Below are 22,058 nucleotides of genomic sequence, written 5' to 3' on the forward strand. Positions count from 1 at the left end.
ACCGAATCTGCTATTAGTTTGCTTGGTTGCATTCTAGGCTTCCGTAGGCTCCTACTGTAGATTTTAAGTGGAAAACATTTTAGTTCTACTGACATAAACCCTAAACTAAATTTGATTTTAAGCTGGCAGCTGACATCAGAAACTAAATTTGAAAACATTTTTATAGCAATACCCATAAGCTTTAAGCATTTTACATAACCACCAAAAGTTTGTAATATTAAAAGGATGTGTCCAAACTAGTATAGTCTTCGGTTTTTTTTCTTCTTGATAATGTGAGTTTTCCATAAACAGGTTATACAATATCCATGACGATACCTTTAGTCTCCTTCAGTCCGTATCTTTAAATACAAATAGAAAGGAACAGATTCTGTGTAGCATTTCAATCATAGCAGTGTAAATTACAAATAATTATTGTATAATGGTAACGTCTAGGTGATGATCGCATTGTTGATATCGTGGGGTGTATGTGGCATATTGACAGCGGCAGGGGCTCTGCCAGAAAACCCTGGAGAATGGGGCTATGCTGTAAGGACCGATAAAAGTTCACATATTTTGAACAATGCTAAATGGTTTAGGTTCCCGTATCCAGGTAAGAGTCAAAATACTGAGAAAGCTTTCGTGAACCCTTGTGATTCTGCTTCTGTTATACAAAAAGGTATTGGATGTTATACAAGATAATACTGGAACTGAAACTGAATAATTTGATTAAACGCCTATTTTTATACAATGATATATTCAGTGGCGTTGTACATAATAATAATAATTATTATTATAACAAAATTAATAATGACAATAATAATAACAGCCTTATTGTAACAAACAGTCATGACCACACCCCTCCCTTTGAGGTCAATTTACCCCTATTGCGAATACCAGTGCTTAAAGCATCACATGGTAAGCCCAGACGAGCTGCATATAGAGTTTTAAACCCCCCGGTTAATGGCGCCACCATATACTATTTAAGAAAGAAATACTACACACTACCCTACCCATAGAGCATTACCAACAACAGCGTTTAATTAAAAAAACATGTAAATATAAATGTTGAAATGTAAAACCTTTTACAAAAATTTAAGAACTATCACCTGCTGTTTTCGCATAATAAACAGTTATCAAAATATTTAAAACAATGCCGCGAAATCTCTGAAATACAGTGTCTTAAGTCTTGTTTAATATGTCAAGTAATTTACTTTAGCGTAGTTCTAACGGCAGTTCATTCCCAAGTTTTAGACCAATAGTACAGAAACTTCTGTCATTGAATGTTTTGCACTTGTTGTGTGGAACAACTTAACGATATTCAGAATTTTCAGACGATCTCAAACCTTGTCTGCTAGGATATACACTGTAAGCAATTCTGTTAAATACAGAGGTGCTCTGTCAGTGTGACAGCTATACATGAAAGCATCTTGAAACCAATTCTTACTTTCACCGGCAACCAATGTAAGTGATACAATGCTTGTTTAGAACTGTTAAATTTCCTCCTGTTAAGGACAAGTTTTGCACACATGTTTTGAATACACCATACAGTATGACATTGCAATAATCCAGATGTGAAATAACTAGTGACAAAACAAATTTCAGTGGCTGCTTTTGTTAAGTATTTTCGGATGTTCTTAATTCGTAGGTAATTCAGCATGGCTGTACGACATTTGCGATATACATGATCTTTAAAGTTCAAGGTTTCGTAAAGAAATGCACCGAGATATCTAATTGTGCTTTCACGTTTGACATGATCACCAGCAATGTTTAATTTAATGGAATTTGTAAAACATTTGTTCAATTGAGGTGTGCTACCAAACATAATAAATTCAGTTTTGGAAGTGTTCATTTTCAGTTTGTTTCTAATCATCCATTCATTGATTATAACTGCGCGTCTTTCAAGGTCTCCGATCGCTTGTGATTCTATGGAAACAGATGTAGGACGAAAGCTTTATTTGCTATATGATCATCATCAAAACCGTAGACTGATATGGATTTTGGAATGACATTAAAAAGAGTTCCAGCATAGGTGAGATAAAGCCACGGACCAAGGCAACTGCCCTGGGGCACACTGCATTTAAGATGGCGGTCTGATGAATATACATTGTTGATATTAATCTTACAAGTATGGGGCCTTAAATAGGAGTCTACCCATTGAAGAGCTGTATCGCAGACGCCATATTGTGCTTTTAGGACATCTAGAAGAATGTCGTGGTCGACAGTGTCAAATGCCGCACTTAAGTCAATCGCAATAAGGCCCATGACTTCCTTTTTCTCCATACCACTTAGAAGATCATTGACCAACCGAAGTAGTGCAGATTTACAGGAGTGGTATTTCCTATATGCAGACTGGTTCTTAGGCAAAAGACTGTTTTGATTTACATGTATGTTTAATCTGCAAAGAACAGCTTTCTCAATACGTTTTGATAGAAATGATAAATTACTCACAGGACGACAATTGGAAAGCTCTAGTTCAAGACCTGCTTTTTTAGCAGAGGTCTAACAACTGCTTGTTTGTATTTCACAGGGAAAACATCTTGTTGTAAAGATACTATCACCTGCTTAATATACTAGGTCGTCCGAAAGAATGTGTTATTATCCAAATTTGAATTCAAACAGTGGGTATTGATTTATTTTTTACTAGCAACAACTGGAAATTGTTCATACTTACAACGCTTTACTGTTAAAATTGTTTTCTTAATTGTGCTTATAATCATTGTTATTCAATAAACGTTTAGATATGGTCAATATCAATGTCATACTCAGTCAAACCGAGTCTGTTATTATTCTTCTTGGTTGCATTCTTTGCTTCCAAAGGATCTTTTTACAGATTTTAGTAATGAACGTTAATGTAAAGAAACGTTAAAATTTCAAGATACGCTTTTTATATCGTACTTGTTTTAAATTTCAAATACATGTATAATAACTAATATTCCTATTACGTAGTACTTTTGACAGGCATTTAACTTTAATATTTTCTTTCAGAAGATGTACTTTAATGAGTTTGTTTTTCTGTTAAATTTTAATTAGTAAACTGGTGCATTTGAACAGCAGAACTAAGTTCTTTATGACTTTGATCAATTTTTAAGCACTATTCATGACTCCGAAATGGTAAGCAAATTCTGTTTTAACAATGGGATATATTTGCTGAGCTGTACCAAACGAGTAAAATCGACAGCATTACATGTATATATGCAAAACCTTTTACTTCGTTGTGTATATTATCTGGATAATATGCTTCGGTAGTTTTTCCATAAGTGAAAAATTAATTAGAATCTAAACCTTTAGTCACTTAAATCAAATTACGTTCCCTTCTAGGTCAGTGGGGCTTACCAACAGTTACCGTTGCAAGCGTATTCGGAGTCCTAGCAGGAGTTCTGGCAGCCATGATAGAATCTGTCGGAGACTATTACGCATGTGCAAAATTATCCGGAGCACCACCCCCCCCCCACACATGCAATTAACAGGGCTATCTTAGTGGAGGGATTCGGTTGTTTTCTTGCTGGACTGTGGGGTACAGGAACTGGCACAACTTCATTCGGGCAAAATACTGGAACTATTGGTATCACAAAGGCAAATTACTTCTTTTATCTCCAGACATAATTATGCATAAGAGACACCTTCCTTTACTACTATTTAAGTTGGGTTTGCTGTTTTCCATATGAAAGCTCTATAATGCTTTGATTCTTAGAACAATATTTGATATTTCTTTTTGATATATGAACATTCAAAATACCGAAAACATTATTTGGAATCTCCTCAAAACGTACCCTAATGTAGAGCAAATGCAAAACAAAAATTTCATAGCTTGATAAGGGAATACAAATGCTTGTTTGGCTTCAAAAAATGGCCTGTGCCATTAGATAAAACAATAAGCGGGCAAACATCTAAAACTGCTTTTAGAGGGAGATATGTATGAGTTCATATCTAATGCAAGGAATAAAAAATATACAAATGTTTCAGGTGGGTAGCAGACTCGTCCTTCAGGTCGCAGGCTGTATCATGATAGTACTTGGTTGTATTGGGAAATCTGGGGCAGTGTTTGCTTCCATACCACAGCCTGCTGTAGGAGGAGTCTTTATGGTAACATTTGGTAGGTTGATTGATTGATTTTTAAGCTTGTCAATCTATATTCTACAGTAAAGCGGTCATATTCATTTAATGTTGTTGTTTTTTGCGCGGGAGTTACATTTGTTTTATGAAGAATTCAGAGTGTTTTGTTGTTGTTTTCTTTTTTGTTGTTGTTTTTCTTCTTTTTTTTTTCTTTTTTGCTTCAGTTATGGTTATTTGAGTATATCAGGCAAAGCGCTTGCGCAGTTATGTGAATGTTATCGTCCGTAATTAATGCCATGACTGCATCCGTAAAATACCGTACGGTCAGTTGTTTCCATTACAATTCTTTTTAATTACTTCCATTTTGGGGCAATTATCTTTATTTGAAAAATAGACAAAAAGCCTTTCGGAAACTATTTTTAATGTCAATAATTTCTTTCATGTTTGCAAGTTTATCCCTACTTCCTATATTATTGCATGATAAAAAGGAAAGGATGCCCATTCATATATGTGAAAACAGTACTGCATTATACCAAGGAAAACAATTCAAGTGTCGCAGTGTCAGTTAAAATCAACCACGATCTGCGTTGTCTATATTTAGGTATGATAACAGGTTAACTTAAACATATATTACGTTTGTTTATAACACTATGGTATGATAAAGAGAGTGGACTTTCCAGTTTGCCAAATGTTCCATATATTTCTCTTTATTTATTCTTTCAACAAGGGATAGGCCTAAACATTTACCGAGTAACCCCTTTAGTTCTTTTAATTTAGGTATGATAACGGGAGTAGGGCTTTCCAATTTGCAGTATGTAGACTTGAACTCATCTCGGAACATCTACATCGTTGGTTTGTCTGTATTCCTCGGTCTCACTATACCCGTGTGGATAAAGGAGAATCCTAGCGTCATTTACACAGGTGATACATAAAAAGGAGTTTTAATGTTGTAGTATATACATGATAATGCATGTAGATAAAGCTTCAAAAGTATATTTTTACTTTGAACGTTTGTATCAAATTCATTTCTCTGGTTAACAGTTAGTAAAAATATGTTAGAATCTCAAACAGTGTAAAGAGACATGTTTACTTACTGCCATGGACTGCTCTGAATAATTTTATCTCCTTTTTTTAAAAAAAGAATCATCGGCATTGTCTCTTCCAAGTTAAAATGCACGAGGGAAATTTAGACTATTTTACTTGTTCGAATATGAAGTCAATGAAGAATATAATCTGGCTTTTCTAGGAAATGATGTTGCAGATCGGATTCTGTCCGTGTTGCTTGGAACAAACATGTTTGTTGGAGCTTTTGTTGCATTTGTACTTGACAATACTGTTCCAGGTATTTATTTTATTGTCATTGTGCTTCGTTTCATTTATTGCTTAACCGGTTTAAGCTCCCCAACTGACTGTTCCAAGGCGGTGACCCACTGTGTTCCTTTATTTGTTTGTTTTGTCCTTGTGTGTTTGCTTTGTATGCGCGCGCGTGTGCGTGTGTATGTGTGTACGTGCGTGCGTGCGTTCGCGTGTGCGTGTATATGTATGTGTACACGTCTGCGTGCTGTTGGTTTCGTTTTTGGGGGGCTGCGATTTTGCAACATGGCATTCCCTGTTTGATATTTGTCCTTGCTTTTAGACATATAATTTGTCATAAGTCATTTTCAAATCTCTGAATTCATAGCGATTCTAATGATAAATGTAATCAAAATATCATCTTAATTGAATGACAATTAAAACGCCGATGGTAGGAGCTTTAATGAAAAAAATACAAACAATTCTGCTTTAATGTTAAAGTGAATTAATTATCAGGTCTCAAGTAGACAAATAATCTGGCTTCTAGTCCAGCAAGGATGTTCTAGAAATCATCAAATGATTTTGATTTTTTACCTCGCAGTAAATATAGAAGTATTTTCAATTACCTATAAATCTCTAAATAAACGTATTTTATTTATTTTGTTGGGTTTAACGTCGCTAAATAAACGTAAGATTCTAAGAAGTTATTATTATAGTTTGGCTACAATGCAGGCAAGGATTCCATAATTTATATTTATTCTCTTGCTTAATTCTTTCGCATTCACCTATTTCTACTATTTTGTAATATGCTTGTATATTTTTTTACCATAAAGACAAGATGAATTTTTCTATAATTTCAAAAGTGGTTTGTATTCTTCGTTTGTATCTAACAGTCTACGCCGTTTATGTTCTTTCCTCCGGTAGCAGTGTTCAAATAAGCCTACATGTAAGTTTCCTTCGTAAATAAAAATGTTTATAGAAGATTTAAACAATTTTAAATTGAAAAATGAACTCAGTTTGCTTCATTTGTGGATGTAATTAAGCGTCCTAAGTTAAAAGATATTGTGGCCCCAGCTAGATATCCAGTCCCCTCTGACAGTTGGTTCTTAGTTTCTTGGTTTAGTTTACACACACACACGTTTGGTTTAGTTTTGGTTTAGTTTCTCAGCTTGAACATCTCAGCCTGGGTGGTTCCAATATTCCCGCTTTCATAGCTTTGGGTATAGTATAGTCACCCCTTGGATATGGTGCCTGCTTTTTAATTTTGTCTTGGCAGTTCATATGATATGCAGGCTCCATAACCTCAGTTCAAGTTTAGTTCTGCCCATTGTTTTCTCGTTTAGGACAAAGCCATTATTTTAACTGGGGACCATACGTCGCTTTCAATGGAATTACACACTAGACTATGTATCATTGAAGGTTCCATGTGCACCGCCGTATGAACACATCTGCGGATGTCTCTAAATTGTTTTGTTGTTGTTTTGTTTTTTTGTACTTGTAGCATGTGTAAATGTTTTGTTCTGCTCAACCTTGGGCTAGAGGGTGTGGACGGTAGCATCCATTTCCACTATCTCCATGAACAGGCTGAATCAAACCGAGCCTGCAACATTTTTCCATTTTTTATGCCCCCACTTTAGAGGGGGTGCATATAGATTTGCCCTTGTCCGTCTGTCCGTCCTTCCGAGAATGTTGTGTCGCGCCTAGCTCCAAAAGTATTTGACGTAGAGTCACAAAACTTTACAGGCATGTTGGTCAGCATGTGTAGTTGTGTACCTGGGCTTTCGCGTCCGGATTAATTCAGCCGTGTAGGAGTTACGACCCCTGACTTTGTAAAAATTGGTCATTTTAGTGTTGTGTCGCGCCTAGCTCCAAAAGTATTTGACGTAGAGTCACAAAACTTTACAGGAATGTTGGTCAGCATGTGTAGTTGTGCACCTTGGGTTTCGCGTCCGGATTCATTCAGTCGTGTAGGGGTTATGGCACCTGACTTAGTAAAAATTGGTCATTTCAATGTTGTGTCGCGCGTAGCTCCAAAAGTATTTGACCTAGAGTCACCAAAGTTTACAGGAATGTTGGTCAGCATGTGCAGTTGTGCAACATTAAAATGCGGTGATGGACAGGTATCTAAAAATCTCAAGAAAGCATATATGTTTTTATGTACATTATATATGGTTATTTTTTTGCATTTTTTTTTAAATAGCAACATATTGTTTTCCCAAAGTTGATCTGTGTCCTTTGTCATGTAGTGGGGGCATCTGTGTCCCATGGACACATTTCTAGTTCTATATTATTTTAATTCTGACGTTTTTCAATTTTTATCCCGTTAAAAGTTTCAAATCCATTGAGCAACTAACATATGGAATGAAACCAGGCTCTGTTTGTAATGTATCTGAAATGAATTACCTGGATGAAGTTTTAAATAAGTAATCGAGCCTGACTAAAACCTACCAGCTCCCACTCCTGAATTTTCTAATGGTTTTCTCCTAAAATATGCATGTATGCATGCAAAAGACTTGGTTGATGATGGAAATTTTAGTTTTTGTATCAAAACTGTATCTTGGATAACTTTTATACATATGTCATATCTTAGGCTACATCTTGATACACAACACAATCATTATTATATCAGTTATAAATTATTTTTACTCGTGTATTTATAAAATGTATGATGATCCTTTATTATATAGGTACACTAGAAGAGCGAGGTATCACTACATGGTTAGAAGATGATACTACAACTATGATGTCAAAAAGAGCGAAACAAACATTGTATGAGCTTCCATATATACAGGAGAGACTTAATGATATTTCTGCATTAAGATATTTTCCAATTTGCCCGTCATTTTCTAAAGCAAGGATAGATAAAACACAAAATTTCAATAAGCAGATTGAAACTGATTCTGATACGCACGAGTCTGATTACAATAGAGCTGACACTACTCTGATGTGAAAATGGGCCCAGAGAAGAACAGTTTGATGTCAAAGACTGCAGTTTTGCCATTATTCAGCTTCACGATCATGCCTGGAATTTACGAGTCAGATACTGGAGTGTTACATGCGACCTCCACACTTCTGTTGTATTACCTTTACCCTCACCTATTACTTTAACTATTATATATATGTTGTGTTCCACAATGTACAGTTTTGAGTATCCAGCAAAACAATTAGTTCTGTAGCAATTACTGCTGAAATGTTTTAGTTTAATGCTTCTTGTAATAGAAACAAAATATCGAATAATTTCATGACCTGAAAACACCAAGCTGTTAAGCTGAAAAATGAGGCAAACCGACGACATTAAAACCTCCGAAACCTGGATGTAGTAAGAAAGCCATAAAGAATTCAGTTTTAGTACCAATAAGCAGTAATCCATTCTTGTATCATGATGACTGTAACTTGTTCAAATGCACTTTTATGTTGTATTTATTTGCTCATAATAACCATGCTTGCATTGTGCTATTTTATTTGTTGATCAAGCTTGAGTTCTGCTATGCATGATTATTAATATTACGATATTTAGTCGCAGGTGTTTGTTGTATACGTCAACATTGAAAAACCCTGGAAATCCAGAAGAAATTGATATAATATTTTAAGGAGTATTTAGTGAAACGTAATCTAACGTGGTTTCTGTGTATCTTACATGAGCTTGTATGACTTGCACCTAAACTAGGCAGGTTTGGGCTCTGCTTGCGCAGGTGCCTGCCTGTGTTTTAAAAATACCAAGAGAAACACACCGGTTGCTTTCCTTCTAAAGTCGTCTTATGGACTTAACTGTCTGTGAATTTTTGAGAGAAATTATTTTAACCTTACATGTGTCGGTTAGTCCTTTTAAGTTCTGCCCCATGTGGTTCAGGGACAGTCTGTGTATGAGAAGAATTGGAACCACTGCCTTACCCTTGCATGATCGTAAGAGACGACTAATAGGGTCTTAACACTTGGTTTTGTAGTAACTCTGTGATTCCAGCAGGTATGCAAATTTTGATTCCATACCTCGTTTTTATTTTGATGTAAATGAGATGTGGAACCAAAATTTTTAGTCCTGTTTGGCGCCATATAACCTATACTGTGTTGGTGCGCAGTAAAACCCAAATAAATAAATAATTTTTTAAGTTCTAAATATCTATATAGTGAAAATGAGTTCATTTTTCCTTGGAAAAATATGAAAATCCAGATTCAAAAAAAGTGAAAAAATAAGGATACTCGACATTTGTTTTCTAAATATATGTCTAATAAACTGAAGTAACGTTTTATCCACACAAAAAAAGAATAAATTAACTATATTTCTGTGTCAAAGCGTATGTTACCCTGTAATGTTCAGCACTTGGGGAAGGAATGCTACACCTTTTTTAACATGGAAGCTATTGTCCAACTATTCAAAACGCCTAAAGAACAGTCGGGTAACCGTTGAACTTTAAGAAGTGGCAAACCATGGAGGCAGTTAATTTAGTGTATATGACATCATTAACACACGGTTATTCATTATATGCAAATATCTTTTCAGTATTAAAGATTGCGGTTGAAATTACACCAAACAGCTCCTGCACATGTAAGGAAGACAGATTGTGGACGTTTTCAACACTAAACCCTTTTATATTTAAATATATCATTCGAAATATACTGAACAAAAAAAGAAACCCGATTTCTATACATATTTTTAACGTTATAAAAAGAAATCAACATCGCAAATGGCCTACATATGTTTGGGCGAACAATTATGTGTCAAATAAAACCAGTAATAACTGGATTATACGCATTACACAAAAACAAAACGTTATCCTTGTTTATAAAATCAAATCTTTTAGTCTGACTTTATAGTCTGGACTTTGTTGTCAATAAGAAAAAGACGTTTAAAAATGCAATTTTTTTTTCTTCTTTTTGATATGCCTAGAATTCCACCAAATTTACATGAGCGTGTCATTGGCATGCTTAATGCTGGTATGGCAACGACTGCGGTTGCTAGGGTTGTTGGAATTTCTAGCCGTGCTGTTAGAAATCTTAGGCAACGTTTTCAAGCAACAGGGCATACGGAAGATTTACCACGTAGTGGACGTCCGCGCGTCACGATCCTGGGCAAGACCTCTTTATCATAAATACCGACCTAAGCAATTGTTGTCAAACTGCCACTGCTGCTAACACCCCTGGTACACATAACATCCAAATATCTGACCAAACTGTACGCAATATTCTGCGCGAGGGTGGTCTACGTTGACGTCGTACCTACGTTGGCTGTGTTATGACACGACGTCACCGCGTAAATCGAGTTAATAGGGCACGTACACACCATCGTTGGTAAAGGTAACAATGGAATAGCGTTCTTTCTCCTCCAAGTCGAGATTTTCCATTCATCGAAGTGATGGCAGGGTTCGAGTATACCGTAGAAGAAATGAACGTTATGCCAACTGCTGTGTACTTCAACAAAATCGTTTTGTGGGTGGAGGTTCCGTCTTGTTCTGGGCAGGCATTGCGCATGGTTATCGCACACCACTTGTCGTGATCGATGGAAATTTGAGTGCCCAACGCTACCGAGATGAGATTCTTGCGAGGCATGTCATCCTACTCTTTCAAATAATGTCAATATTATTCTGTTTCAACAGGATAACGCTGTAGATATACAGCTGGAGATACTGTGAATTGCATCAGGACGAATAACATTGCATTTATTAATGACTGGCCGATCGTCAAAAGCCCAGATCTGTATACCCTCGAACACCTGTGGGATAATTTGGACCAGCGTGTTAGACGTCGCCCTATTCCGCCGTCGAACGTCAATGAACTAACACAAGCATTAATTCAGGAGTGGAACAACATTCCACGGGCCGAAATTAACACACTTGTCGATTCTGTGCGCCAATAATACCAGTCAATCCTCGATGCTCAAGGTGGCAATACCCGGTATTAATGTGTCATTTTTGTGTACGACCCCTATCACATTTAATCAACCATTTCATAGGTTTTCCGTAAACATAAAGCGGTAAAATTTTCCACATCAATTCAATTGAAATAATCTTGCAATACAAATAAAACTAATTGAAACTTTTGTTTTCATATTTACGCATATTAATTTTGTACTTGAACAAAGCGGAAGTTACTTACTTTGTTCAGTATATATCCCTTCATACACATGCCTGCGTTTCAATCAACTATCTGCTCATTAAAAATGCTTTACATGTGCTTGTAGAGGCAGGCAGAACATCTAAGATCGAACAAGCAGGCATTCTACAAGACAGGATTTTCCCGTGTTTTTGTCGTTTTATCTGGCTTTCAGGTAACTTGAAAGGGTCTCTTTATCGCGTAATTAGTTACCCTAAATTTAGATATTTCCATCCGCATCTTTAAATTTTGGAAGGTTTTTATAATATTCAAAATTTCAGTTTTATATTTATTTTTATTTCAGCATTCAGACAGATAAATCGGACAGTCAACCGCATACATTTTAAAAACGAGGATATTCATTATTAAATACCGTATAGCTTTTATTATGAATTGATTTTTTATATTGAATGATGTGATCAGAGTCAAAATGATTCCTTTTCTACGCATGCCAAAATTACCATTCGAAAGCCAGAGGTAGACGAAAGTACTGTGATATTATATATGACCCGCACAATCTCATCTCAGATATAAGTGGTTGATGGTAACATTTTCACACACTGATTAGTTCAGATACATGTATAGTTCACTGTTCAAATTTTAGAAAAGAAAACAATGAAATGTTCAGTTTCTGAAAAAAAAGGACATATTTTATCCGATCTATGATAAAATATTTGAGAAAATAGAGACAAATTCGCCATATCTTTATTGCAGGCTTTGGTGACTAGGTACTTTCCACTGCATTTAAACTATGCAGTTCTTTTACCTCAAGGCATGGATTCTTACTGCAGTAAGAGATTTCATTGCAAGTGATCAGTGCTTTGAAATATAGCAAAAAGTGTCTTTAAAAAAGATACACGACTGCTTTAAGCTACGAAACGTGCTACACTCAGCACTTCTACATACGATCGGTAAACTTTTCATGTCTTTATGTAGAACATATTTTACAGAACACACTGTGTTCCTTTGTTTGTTCGTTTTGTCCTCATGTGTTAGCTTTGTGTGTGCGCGCGTGTATGTGTGTGTGTGTTTGTGGTGTGCACGTCTGCGTGCTGTAGGTTTCGTTTTGGGGAGGCTGCGATTTTGGTACGTGGCGTTTCCTGTTTGATATTTGTCTTTGTTTTTTTACATCATAATCTAGGAAACTTTGACAAAAAATAAGACTTAAACGGAGGGGCCGAAAAGTGGGGGAAGAAATTACCATTTTTGAAATCGTCAAAGGATACGAAATGACCAAAATGGAGACGAGTTGATTAGGGGACGAGCTGACTGTTAATCGTTTACGGGATATCACTCCATACCAGAGCGGAAGAGTTAGTAGGATAGTAGTCGAACTCTACCGAGGGGATTCAGGTTTACGTAAGCTATTTCCACAGGTGTTTTGCAGCGGGTTATACTGTCTAACAATACAGCTCAGAGCACCTGCACACCCCTTAAGAACACATCATCTATTCCAATTGAAAACCTGTGGAATTTGTCATCCACCAATCAAAATGTACAGTTTTAATCAGCTTTTAAATGGCCTTCATCCCTGATATTTACATGAAATAAAGATGAGAAATCAGTAACAGCATGCGGCCATCAAATCAAGAAATGTCCTGTGGAAACTGTAATATTTACTGCATTGAAATTTGTCAACAAACGGACAATGTTGTTGTGAGTTAAAACCTACAGCATTTCACAAGTTGAAATATGTTGACTGAAAGAGAATCGTCTCTGCTGCCTATATATTTGTGACAACGTCTAAGAAATGTCTAAACAGACAAGAGATTAAAGAATGTTCGATGCATAACTGTTGGTCTGCTTTGCAGGTTTCACAGATACATTACTTTTCCACTCAGTGGCAGTGACTGCATTGAAATACTTTGGGTAGGATTAAGATCGAAACAGTGTTCACTTATTAATCTATATTCTATAAACAGATTGTTTCCCTTGAGTACGTCTTTAAACTGCAAAGCGAAAGGAAACATTATTTACGTTTGTCTCTCAGGGATACGTTCAACAATTTATTTCCTTTTTGGCATTTTAATGCAATTGATTTTTCAGCACTTCGGTTCACTGCTTATGAGAAAATACTTATAGTAAATGGATCCTTGCATAAGTAGTATTTTCTGTGTGTACGAATCACTTCTGGTTATTTGTGTAAAGTCTATTATTTTCTTCATTTTTGTTTACCTTTGGTCTGGTTATTTTAAGTCAATAGCACGCTTAACACTCGGTATACATTTGTTATGTCTAAAGCACATCTTACCCGTTAACCGGCTGTAAATAGTCCACAACATATATTCCTTAGCATTGGTCACAGAAGAACATAGGAGGGATTGAAGGCAGGAAAATATTCTCAAAATATAATCACTAAGAGCTTTCTTCTAGCAACAGAGAAAAGCAGGATAGACAGAGATAGGCAGTGGTCAGTTCATATTACTATTTCAAGGGAATTAGATCAGGAATTTATAATCTGAACTGCAAAGAAAAACATGCCATTTCTGATTCGGATTAAATCATAATAAAGAATTGAAAATAAACTGGTAAAACTGCAATCTAAAATAAATAACAAGAATTTTCACAACTTTACCACCACCCAGTCATCAATTTACACTATATGAAAGAAGAAAAGGCAAGTTATGAATATATGTATTCCAACAATACCAAAACTTTTAAATAATATAACAGAGATAAAGATAAAACTTGAATGAAAATCGTACGATTTGTATAAATTCCAAAAATGCCAGTTTCAGGAGTTGATTTACCCCACCCACTTTCAGAGCTGTGCTTGCCACAAATATCCATCAAGGACTTCTAGAGAAGTTTATTTTTGTTTACTTAGCAAAACACACATTTATAGCAGTGTTGCCGAAAACTGAAAATCTGTAACTGTCACGTATTAACACAAACACGAGTCTGAACGTTTTTGATGTTTATTTACACAGTAGAATATTTCGTACATAACTTTCATAATTCAGTCTTAACAAGTGTCATGTTTAAAACCTAACTTAATATCTACGAGACCCATTACTAGGTCTCATGCACCTGGTCTCTCTCCTAGACCCTTCTCTCTGAATATATCTAAAACAGCCAATATATATAGTAATTCTCTAACATCAGATATAATGCACTGTCTGACAATTTGACGTATAACACGTGTGGGTTTGATATAATAAACAATTACATAAATGCATCAACAATATATCAACTTGACAGATGTGTAGCTGGTGTACTGTCTAACCTTATAATTATAACAATTTAAAACAATAAAATAATCTTTGATTATTTTACATAACAAACGAAAATGAACATAATTGCAAACAATTATTTTATATAAAACAGAAGTTGAAGAAGATAAACATGTCATATATAGATGCTGAAGTAAACAAATACCTTTCTAAAAAGAAGTATATTACAGTATAGTCAGTGTATAAAACAAACTATTGTATAAAAGAAAACTCCTCCTTCTGTTTTAAAAAAGTTTACTTCCTACACTGAGTTAAAGATTCATTTAAACCATGATAAATTTCTTTATATTTCAAAAAACTACTTTCATAGAAAGAGAAAAAACGAAAATGTTGCAGTACAGGGTAGAGAATATTTTCTAATAATTATCTTAGAAAAAATAGTTCGTGGATTTTTAAAATAAAAATCGGCTTAACTGTATCATAATTCCTTTCACACAGGAGAAACATACACCATATGTGCCAGTATTTTACAAGGGGGACAACTGTGACAAATATGTTTCATGCACCGATGTAATTACATTCCTTCATGCATAGATTTACTTGTCTTTTAAACCGATTTATACTAGAAAAAAAGAGAGAAAGTAGCTTCGGTTTTACCGACACTGTAACATAGCTTTGTCGTGTTGAGCGACCTGTGAAGTTTCATCTTTTCTCTATTTTGAACAAGTTTTTCTTGTGAAAAATACACTTTTGGCGAAAAAAAAACAGACATCTTCAATATTCAAATACTACCATTCTTGAATATCTGTGTGATGTAGAAATTAAGAGCGTAGTTTTGACAAACCCTGTAACAGAACTGTGATTCAAAAGGGATCTCTAATTACATGTACACGCAGGCAAAAGTGTGATGAGTTCAGGGTATTTATGTCTTTTTGCTTGATAGCCATCTGGTTACAAACTATATAAAGAAAGTTCGTTCCGCTCATGCAAACCGTTTATTTTACTGAGATATAGAATATAATATGTTTTATACTATACACCAAAAGTCATCTTATAATCACGTTATGGGTTTTAATCATGCACAATATCAAATGAATGTACGATATTCGTTGTAAGTTAGTCTTCTTTTTTTATGTAACGCTTTATCTAAATTTCATGGGGATTAGGCAAACTGCGCATTTGACGACGCAAATGTGCTGCAATATACTGAGTTAGAAGTTAGATGATTTATTTCACAGTATCAAAGTAGTTCAACTATTATTGTACATTAATTTATCTAAAATCTTACTTAAAATACTGGTATTATAATAAAAAAAAACCAAATAAATACTCGTTTATTTTCGAAAGTTGGCCTGTTCTTAATATAGTGCATCAGATTAATTTGCATTTTCTCCAAATTAAACGATTTTTATACCGGCACTATGTCAACATATCATCAAGTTTAACAACTGAAAAGCTATGAATATTTGCTACATTTGTTTACTTTACGAAAAGGAAAACACTTCACATCTTTTACTTAAGGGTAACATACATTCACGCTATTTTACGATTCGGTTATCGGAGAGAAACGTTAGCACTTGTGTAACAGAATCAAAGTACTGCTAAAGTGATGAGGATAGAGCAGTTATTTTTTCAAATCATATACTTAGAGATACTGAAATGTAAAATAAATTGTTAGCTAAAAGTTAGCGTTAGGTTTTTCTTCACGTATTGGTATGAATTAATGTCCAGGCAATTGATCTAAACAATCTAATTTTGTTACGGTATAAACTCTTAAATCAATAAATTCTTTGGTTAAGTTTTTGTACGTAAGCTGGTATCTCACTAACCACTTGTGGGAATGGATTGAAACTTCACACACTTATTCAGTGTGATAAACTGACTTACATTTCACAGGCTCCATAAATTTATATTTCTTTTTTACAAAACTAGGCCCCTTTTTCGACTTGGAAATTTTTGGTTAAGGTTGGTATCTCAGTACCCACTAATAATAGTTTGAAACTTCACACACTTGTTTACTGAGATGATTTGATTAGCAGTGCACAAGTTCCATAACTCTGCTTTGCAAAATTATGTCCTTTTTCGACTTAGCACTTTTTGGTTAAGTTGTTGTATGTAAGCCGGCATCTCGGTACCCAAAAATGGGAGTGGATCTAAACTTCACACACCAGTTCATTGTCATGATCTGACATGCAGTGCACAGGTTTCATAACTCTACTTCGCATTTTTACAAAATTATGCCCATTATTGACTTAGCAGTTATTTGCTTAAGTTTTTGTATGTAAGCTGGTATCTCAGTACCCACTTATACCCCAGTCACACATACGGCGCGGATAGCTACGTCGAGTCACGAATAGAAACGTAGTAATCCGTATCGATCCGTACCGGATCCGTACGGATTGGTACGGACTGATACGGATTGATACGGATTACTACTTTAAGGTACGGCTCAGGTACGGATCGATACGGATTACTACGTTTCTATCCGTGGCTCGACGTAGCTATCCGCGCCGTATGTGTGACTGTGGTTTTAAGGGAATGAATTGAAACTTCACACAACTGTCCATTGTCATGAGCTGATATGCATTGTACAGGTTTCATAACCCTTTTTTGCAAACTTACAAAATTATACTCCTTTTGGCCTTTGATATTCATTCAATTGACAAGGCTGTTGAATATTCGAGTGTTGCTGTCCTCCGACAGCTCTGCTTTATCATAATTTCCTAGTTTTATCCAAAAATAGTTTTGACGTATATCGATTGGTTGTATTTGCCTATGACAATCACGAAGATGACTTAAGATATCGCAATGGATATTGTACGTGTTGTTTGAGAGAAGTGTCATTTTCAAGAAATACAAAGGGGCAAACTGGTATGGGCATTCCTACTGAGTGTTAGAATTTTTGACGGGTTGTGCGTTTATAAAAAAATCTGCCAACTTGCATTTTGAAAACGATGAAAACGATACTTTAAAATATTAATTGTTTTCAAATCATATTACTGGTGTCAGTTGATTAGACCATATTCAATAGGAAAAATATCGAAACTCATCACACCACTGAACCCGATTTTATTCAAATATTTGGAATTGAGACAACGATGCTACCCATTATAGCCCCTTTCACCTAGAATGCAAAGCCGATTAATAATTAATAATCTAAGAGACTCTTTTGTGAGAAATACAGTGGGCAATAACATTTTAACCGGATATCTAGGAATTGAAAACTGTGGTTCATGAACAAACAGTATCAGCCATAGAACATGTTAACTGCTATTTCGCATATAAATGCAAAAAAAAAAGAGTTTTAATATTACAGTTATTAATGTTTTTGCGTAGAATTCAAGAAGTGCATAACACTTATCCGTGTAATATTTAATAAATATCTTATTTCAGATACAATGATTATGTAAGTTTTGAAGGATAGTAACATCTACTTACACTGTCTTACTAGTTAATCTCTGCTGCCACTGACTATTACAAGTATTTTTTTGTTATATTTTCTGGTCCTTCGGGATCATTGGTTTCAATTCATTTAGATTTGAAGATTGAATACTGCTTCAGCCTGTGCTTGGGTGCGTGGGCAGTGTTGCATTTTCCATTACTGCTCATGAACAGACTCAATCAAACCGAGTCTGCAATTTTCACTTTTTGCCTTGTTCTCGGTGCTTCCGAGGGATCTACTTTCCAGATTTTATTTCTTATTTTCTAAAGACTATGGTCCTATGGAAAAATCTTCCACCTGCAATTAACTTTCTTCCAACTTTGTTTTAACGTTATTAATAAACGGAAAGAGGTTACATGTATACGTCCGCGGAATAATTTCTAATGTGATAACTGAATGTTTTATATTTTAAGCAGTGTCACCCATTTCATTCATATGAGAATAAAGTAAATTAGAATCTCTATCAGAACGTATCATTGGCTAACAATCAGACATAAGACTCGAACACACAACCCCGATATTGGCAGCTAAATGTTTTGTCCTGACAGCTACCTTCACATGCGACATTATGCCAGTTAGAAATATATTTGCGATAGTTTTATCGCTAAATATGTTCGGACATCGACAAATAATTTAAGGAAATACACGGAATATCCACGAGTGGCAGGCCAATACGAACGGACAATAGAAACAAATTCGCATTTACTAACACAATTCTATGATGTCAGTGTCTTTTTAAAAAAGTGTTTTACAAAAAATATTCTTGTTATCATATCATAACTGACTAACTGACAAATGTTTGGACATCTACTTAACGTAAGTGAAAGTGAATATGTGAATAGCAGTAGTGGGTACTTACAGACAGTTTTGTCCTTGAAGATACTTACATTTTGTAAGTGGGAAACATGATATTTTTCTACTTGGCAGATAAAAACTGAATAAGTGACATTGCTAAGAAGTATTTCGAGACAAATATGTGTAAGTGGTTATGTGGTTGGCAGAAATTTAAATATCAAATCAAAATTTCAAAGTACATATGCAAAAGGAAAGATCAAACAGATTGTTTCAACGATTAAAGACCTTTTAAACTCAGCCAGTGGTCAAATAGTATTATACAGGTATGAAAGTCGATTTTATGAGCATATAAAATGGTTTAATCAATTGCATTTAAGTATTAACTCAGTCGTGCAGTAAACATTATAAGATGAAGGCGATTCAGATTATAATCATATAGGTGTGAAAATAATTCAAAATACTTTTGCAAAAAGCAAAATTTTGACCATAATGAATTATCATATAAATTATGTTAATAGTGTTTATCTCCATCTAATTAAAAGAAATGAATTTATCCAATATGAACATATTATAATCTTATTTTTCACAGTCGGTCATAGGTAAAAAAGAATTAATCTTTATAAATACATTTTAATCTTGTTTCTATAAACACCAAAGCCACCGCAAATGTTACCATATTTAAATTTAAAGTATCCAGTGATCTAATGTCTCTAACCTAGGATAGTATATAAATGTATGAATTTCATGCAACAGAAGTTTAATATATATATAACTGCAACATGTAAATATCTACATCTACATTCTTACTTTAAGAAATTGCACCTTTAGTATATTTTTATAACATTTTAGTTTAATCATATTTCATTTGCAATTCCCATATTTAAAATAACGGAATATATGCACAGCACAAAGATATAAGGCAAAAAGGGTTGGGCATCAAGTTCTTTCAAAATTAATGAATGCCCTCCCCACTCAACTCGAACGAATAATATTTTCAATCATTTTGCTTTGCTTAAAGACAGTAAACGCACCAATCAGGAGGAATACAACTTATGAAAGCTTACTTCCTTGTAAGGAAAACAAGCATTTAAGCTACACCTAAATGGTATAAAACTGAAATGTTGCGTGACATGAGTTACAACAGAAACTGTTGTATATAATATGAAAAAAAAACCGTAAAATATTTTGAGAGGAGAACGTTCGCTGGATGTTTTGAGATCATTTTCTATTTTTAAATTATCAAGTTTCATCTTTTTATCAGCACGACTCGCAAAAGTCTGTTGGGGTTTTTTTTGTTTGTTCGTTTTTTTGTTTTTTTTTTTTTTGGTGTTTTTTTTTTTTTTTTTTTTGGTGTGTTTTATGTTCAGTCGAATGGTTTAAAAGAACTCCAAAGACATGTGTAATTCTCTATAGAATACACAGACAATGTCAATAACTAAAATCTTCAAAGAAAATGATTCTTAAAATCATGTATGGCGGATCAGTTCTTCTATGTCGAGTTTTCGCGCTTACACCTCGCCAGTACGCGAGGGTGATAAAACAACAGAAAAGTAACATACTGACAGATTTTATGTCGTGTTGTCACCCTTTTCGTTTTTCCCTCGTGTTGGATGGGACGCCTTGACGAGAGAAAAAATCGAGAATACCAGGGCGCGACAAAATATCATGACGCCGTCTTCTCGTTCTGTCCTGGTGAAGTGCGCCATAAGAACGCTAGGACACAATAAAATAGCATTATGTCTTGACTATTGTATTTCTTATACACAGAAAAACAACAAATGTTTTTACGTGAGCAGTGTATGTTATCAAAATTTGAACTGGCTACAAAGCATACGATTTTCTCATCCTCTGTTACTTTAATCGCCATACGCCTTAGAGTATATACCAAGATACATGTGTATCAATATCAACTCATCAAAATACTCAAATACTCCAATCGATGCATTTCATTGTACAAACCGTGTAATGAAATACATGTTCTTAATATACTGAATGGCAAACTGGACATTCAAAAGCGGAAAAACAGATTTGAGTCGCCTTAATGTTTTACATATTTGACTTGTCCAACAGTATCATATAAAGTACGATATCTCAACCAGTTTCCGCCGTTTTGTTTACCTTAACTTTCTTTTCACAATTGTCATGCCCTAAATTGTGTCGTTATGACACTAAATCCAAACAAACCAAGGTAATCACGTTTGAATGTCAAAATCCTCAAATTTATATCCCCACGAAATATCCGTTTTGGCCAAAACTTACAAACTTTCGTGTCATGGAAATTGAACGAGTTACCTTTCAAGCTTCTGTTTACACTTATTACTGTTTTCTAAATAAGCAAGCTTGGTACTTCAATAAGAAACCAGACTTTATATCTGCTTATATTAGGTAAATGGACAAAGAAGGAACAGTTGTTTTATTTTGAATTGCGTAAAAGGATTAAACTTAAATATATACAGTCTAAATGGCCTCCTTGGCCGAGTGGTTAAGGTCGCTGACTTCAAATCACTTGCCCCTCATCGATGAAGGTTCGAGCCTCACTCGGGGCGTTGAATTCTTCATGTGAGGAAGCCATCCAGCTGGCTTATGGAAGGTCGAAGGTTCTACCCAGGTGCCCGCACGTGATGAAATAATGCACGGGGGCACCTGGGGTTTTCCTCCACCATTAAAGCTGGAAAGTCGCCATATGATCTATCATGTGTCGTTGCGACGTTAAATCCAAAAAGAAAATACAATCTAAATGAGCTATTTTAAACAAAAATCGTATTTTAATTTTCATGAACTGAAATCTTGGGTGCTTAATATCTTCATAATCCGGGCATTGCCCATGTAACGATGACTGACTCGACAATTACCATAAACTGGAGTTTATAGTCGTTCAATGTTTACTTCACTGAATGAATGCAAATGAATGTAATGACTGTTAATGCGGTTTCTATGTGACGGGAACAAAGGGATCCCACATAAGCGCATCCCTGTCCGAGGCAGGATTATATAAGATATATGAATAACTTTATGACTCATTCACCTTGATTAAGTTTACACATGATGGCTTTTACAACCTCTACACAATATGAACACGCTAACAATTTTCAATTATATGTAAATATCCCGTAATAATGATCGTTCACACCATTTTGCTGTTGTTTTCTTTTTGTTGTTGTTGTTGTTGGGATTAACGTCGCACCGATACAATTATAGGTCATATGGCGACTTTCCAGCTTTGATGATGGGGGAAG

The 22,058-nt window shown here is 34.9% G+C and overlaps 1 pseudogene; it reads left to right on the forward strand.

Moving 5' to 3' along the window:
- LOC128556988 (solute carrier family 23 member 1-like) overlaps positions 1-9,628 on the forward strand; it is a 62,458-nt pseudogene extending 52,830 nt beyond the window's left edge.
- Positions 9,629-22,058: the final 12,430 nt, after the last annotated feature.

Source organism: Mercenaria mercenaria, chromosome 1 (genome assembly GCF_021730395.1).
Source record: "Mercenaria mercenaria strain notata chromosome 1, MADL_Memer_1, whole genome shotgun sequence".
In the NCBI taxonomy this organism is placed as follows: domain Eukaryota; kingdom Metazoa; phylum Mollusca; class Bivalvia; order Venerida; family Veneridae; genus Mercenaria; species Mercenaria mercenaria.